The sequence below is a fragment of the Helicoverpa zea genome, chromosome 11 (assembly GCF_022581195.2).
Source record: "Helicoverpa zea isolate HzStark_Cry1AcR chromosome 11, ilHelZeax1.1, whole genome shotgun sequence".
Classification (NCBI taxonomy): Eukaryota; Metazoa; Arthropoda; class Insecta; order Lepidoptera; family Noctuidae; genus Helicoverpa; species Helicoverpa zea.
The window spans coordinates 13,044,506-13,049,908 of record NC_061462.1 but is presented as its reverse complement, the minus strand read 5'-3'; positions in this window follow the sequence as shown (position 1 = coordinate 13,049,908).

Sequence of the window (5,403 nt, the reverse complement as noted above, 5' to 3'; positions counted from 1 at the left end):
CTGAGGCGTTCATTTCAGAATTCAACATTAAATACACCAAGAACAGTTCTTATGAAGCTTCTTCAGTCTCTGGTGCGCAGTTGCATGTACTGGGCGAAACATACATAAATTTTTTGATAGATTCGTGTTTATTTAGGCATAAATTTCTAATTATAAAAAATATTCGCCAAAATATAATTTTAGGAAGAGATTTTCTTTCCAAAAATAATTGTATTATAGATTTTTCCAAAAATAATTTAATTTTAAAAACGAGGTTCATTGCAAAATTTATTAAAACTGATATTGTCGGAAAAGATAGATTAGTGTCAAATATGCTGACAGATAAGGGTCACCATAGTGACAAAAATAATGACAAAATGACATGTGACATTGATAACGAAATAAAGAAAATTATATAATTATATTTATTTTCCAAATAAACTAAAAGTAAATAATATTCGAAGAAAAGTTATGCGAAAGCGACGTAAACGTATGGTTTTGAAGTAGAAAGAAAGAAAGACTTCTACATCACCAAAGGTGATAAACAATAAGAAGTTTGTAGATTCTTGTTGTTGTTATCGGAAAAATGTTAAGAAAAATAATGAATATCACTTTGATTATATATATGTCTAGATGGAGTGTCACCATACAATCCCAACAAAGAAGCAGAGACAAAATTGTTATGCATGTGTGCGTGTAGGTGTCATTTTACCCTGCGCGTTGACGTAAATAATGATACCAGTTTCTACGATTCTCCCATAAATAATGAAAAAAAAAATAGACTAATTAAATAAGTTTGTATACATAGTGTTATTCGGTTTAACTATAACTTTTTAGAAAATTGAACCTTGCTTGGCACTGCTCCTTTTGTAAGTCTTCGGCGCCCTATCTTGTCGACAGTACTCATGTCCTTGCTGCGTAAGTGATCGGAACACACTACGGTATTTTTTGTTGGTGTCCACATCGCATCTCATCTCATCTCCGCGGCTTTTTTTAATGCAGTCTATCCACTGGCTCCTAACAATAGGATTACTAGGAATTCTATTAAAAAATGATGTTACGTTGATGACCATAATTTACTAATCAAATAATAGTACCTAGATAATATTTTGGAGAAACAGAAAATGTCTATCCGAGCAATAAAAACGGAAATTAAATCTACGATTTGATACTATTGATTAGTGTCACCTATTATTGTTTTGCGCAATGCTTAAAAAATATCCTTTATACATAACATAAACACGTGAAGTTGGGAAAATGAAAAACCGAAACTGGCAACACTGATACAATATGGCGTGATTTAGTAAACATAATTACAAAAAACAAATATTTATTTCTGGGTCAGTTACCCATGATAGGTTATGTTATTGGCACTTTTTAGCCTTCCTTTATAATTCCGGCAGACTTTAATTGCACATGTCGTCATTTTACCTCTGTTATTTGTATTTTAGTTAGCGCGCGTAATACGTTTTGACAGTTAAGCGGCACGATCTGTTCTGATTGACAGGAAAGCTAATGTCGATGAACAGTACATTGACATTTTTTTCCTTCCACGCTTGCGCGCACTCGACGCTACATCTAGACATATATATAATCAAAGGAATATCATTATTTTTATTTCTCAAAAAATGAATATCATTATTTTTATCCTTCAGAGGAGAGGATAGGCACGCAGTATAAAAAACAAATACAGCTGCGTAATATTGACGATAATTTAGTATTTTTAAATAGGCAAAATGTAAATAAATATAAATATAGGAAACATTGTGATTGATTTATATTTTTTCTAATGTGTGTTTTATAATTTCATGTTATCCTGTACGAGTGCCGACGAAGAGATAAGATGATGTCCACGGCAGAGCTACTTCATCTTCAGTACGAAGAAAGATGAAGATAACCAATGTGGTCAAGCTTGTGTTATTTTTATATTTTTTTTTAACATTGCTCTGTAAATCTGATCCAAAATTATTATCTGATTTGGTTTTGAAAAAAAATATTTGGATGGCGAATTGAGGTTGAGATCAACTTCGCAATAAGGGGCATAGCCTCGCGAAGAGTGTTTGCTTGACACAATGGTTTCTGCCGAAGATTTATGATCCCTATATTTGATTTATTTATTATTTAATATTCCAAAATTTTAAAAAAATAATTATTGGATAAGATGTTTAATTATATTACTATAGGTGAGAAACTTTGATAACGGTGACTTATCCCTTCATCTGACACGTTGGCGTCCGGCGAAGTTGTAAGTTGTCAATACAGAGTTTTTCTTCGCTTAAAAGATAATCCCTTCAGGATGGGTGTTCACTTTGAATATCCTTTGCTTTTAGCAACACGCCACGCAACTTTTTCGCACAGTTTTTGTTGTGTGCGAGTTAATGCTAACGTGCGTTATTGTGGTGCAACATGGCACAATTAAATCATTGACTACGCATGTTATCGTTAACTATCCCATTGTAAGGGACGTGTTTTTGTTAATTCCGTGGGTAGGTAAAGTTCTGATAGGTTTAGGCAGGTAACATTTATATGATTGTCCGCCTAAAGCTGCGCTTTTGAGATAAAGTTTTAACTTTATCCTAAGGGCGTAGCTGATGTAGAGATGTAGTACTGAAGTAGATTAGAAGTAGGTTTTATTTATTATATTTATGCTGGCCGGACAATGATGTAAATAGATTCGATTTGAAATAGAATAAGTTTTGATATTGAAGTATGTCACTTCACCCCCAAGTCAGAAAATAAATTATAAATTTAAAAAAACCCCCGACCCAAAAAAAGTACGCAATTAGTATGACAAAAGGTTTAAAACGCTAAACCCTATAAAAAGCAAAAAATAACTTTTAACACTACGTAAGTACCAACTAAAGCATGTCAGACTAAACTAAATTTTGTCGTGTCGGGGGACCGCTCTAATTTATTAGCCTAACGTTAGAAGTAATTAAGTATATACTACTTATAACTGTGTATATAATTTTGTTTTATACGAATGTTGTAATTAGGTAGGTATCATTTGATTTATGTAAGTATTTTTGAAGGTAAAAAGCGGTCCCCCGACACGTCAAAATTTAGTTTAGTCTGACATGCTTTAGTTGGTACTTACGTAGTGTTAAAAGTTATTTTTTGCTTTTTATAGGGTTTAGCGTTTTAAACCTTTTGTCATACTAATTGCGTACTTTTTTTGGGTCGGGGGTTTTTTTTAATTTATAATTTAATTTAGAAAAGTCGTGGTGGCCTAGTGGGTAAAGAACCAACCTTTCGAGTATGAGGGTGTGGGTTCGATTCCAGGGTCAGGCAAGTACCAATGCAACTTTTCTAAGTTTGTATGTACTTTCTAAGTATACTTAGACACCAATGGCTGATAAAAAGGTGAAGGAAAACATCTTGAGGAAACCTGGACTATAAAGTCTGAAATCACCAACCCGCATTGAGCAAGCGTGGTGATTAATGCTCAATCCTTCTCCGTGTGAGAGGAGGCCTGTGCCCAGCAGTGGGACGATAAAAAGGCTGTAACATAATTTAATTTTATTTCATGCTTTTTGAAGGAGCTCCTTAATTTTTTCTTCTTTCAGTTAATTTCTTTTATTTTAAGATGGGGTCGCTCTATGCGATCTCGGACAAAGGATGCTGTTTAACAATCCTCATAACATACTGGCTCTGGGAGAATTGCATAGATTGAGGAAACATAAACCTTTGGTCATTCTAGATTTTCAGCGAAGATATAAATCGGTTTATCCGTTTCATTCCGGCATTCCAGGTTTTCATCCGCCACATCCCATTTCCAGTATCAGGTTCTCGTCAATTGAAGAGAACTAGTCAAGACAAATTCAACGAGCCCAAACTCGATGGGTTTACTAAAAGGCAGTTCAGGGTTACGTCTCCTACCTTCGTGCCCTAACAGCAGACCAGCTCGGTGGTTCCAGAAGACATTAGTGTAGTGCAAGTAAACTGAGCGTGTAACATTCTTCTTACACCTAACAAACGAGCTGATGACCTTGAAGACCTGAACCGATTTCCACCAAACATAGCTAAGAACACTCCCGAATGACACTCCTTTTAAACAAAAAAAACCGCATTACAATCGGATCATCCGTTTGGGAGCTACGATGCCACATACACACACACACACACACACACACACACACACACACACACACACACACACACACACACACAGACACGTCAAACTTATAACACCCCGTCGTTTTTGCGTCGGGGGTTAATAAACCAAAGTTAAAGTTTCTTTCAATCTTTTAATTGAAATATCCTGTAGATCCCCGGTTCCTAGCGCACCACGCGCTACAGTACCATAGTACATTTTTTTTTTGGCAATCTGCCGCAATTAACTGCAATTTTTAAGAAATAAAGAAGATGGATCAAAATTGCCCCACGTCCTATAACAATGTGACGTATCTCAAAAAAAAGATAAAAATGTTTAAAAAAATATAGCATACTCTCTAATTCTTTTTTTTACACCTTCATACGAAAAAAATGAAAGTCGTGGTGGCCTAGTGGGTAAAGGACCAACCTCTCAAGTAAGAGGGCGCGGGTTCGATCCCAGGTCAGGCAAGTACCAATGCAACTTTTCTAAAATTTGTATGTACTTTCTAAGTATATTTTAGACACCACTGACTGTGTTTCGGATGGCACGTTAAACTGTAGGTCCTGGCTGTCATTGAACATCCTTGGCAGTCGTTACGCGTAGTCAGAAGCCAGTAAGTCTGACACCAGTCTAACCAAGGGGTATCGGGTTGCCCGGGTAACTGGGTTGAGGAGGTCAGATAGGCAGTCGCTTCTTGTAAAGCACTGGTACTCAGCTGAATCCGGTTAGACTGGAAGCCGACCCCAACATGATTGGGAAAAGGCTCGGAGGATGATGATACGAAAAAAATGCTTTAAAAATTGTTCAGGCGCTGTTATGAAAACATCGTTAATAGGACTATTTATGAACTATTTTATTAAATTATTTATTTGTTTGATAGGGTATACCTCACAGGTGGTCCCATAATCATCAGGTCAGGATCTGATGATGGAAACCCTGAGAAATCCAGGACAACTTTTTAAAGTTGCAGGCATGCGCAGGATAAAAACGTGACTTTAAGGTGTATGTCTTATAACAATGGCTTATGTTTAACTGATCACCAGATATAGTAACAAACAGCAGACAAAAATAGTAAATGATCACCAAAATGAAACTCGCATTTTAATGTAAAACTATCACCAAAGTTTTAACACTTTGCTATCCTATTAAAGTGAAATTACTCCAAAATAAATCACGCGTAAGCCAAAAATAGTAAATGATCACCAAAATTAAACCACCATTTTAAAGTAAGATTATAACCAAAGTTTTTAAATTCTGCTATCCTATTTAAGCAAAATGAGTCCAAAAAAATCATTGTTATCCCAAAAGTAGTAAATGATCACCAAAAG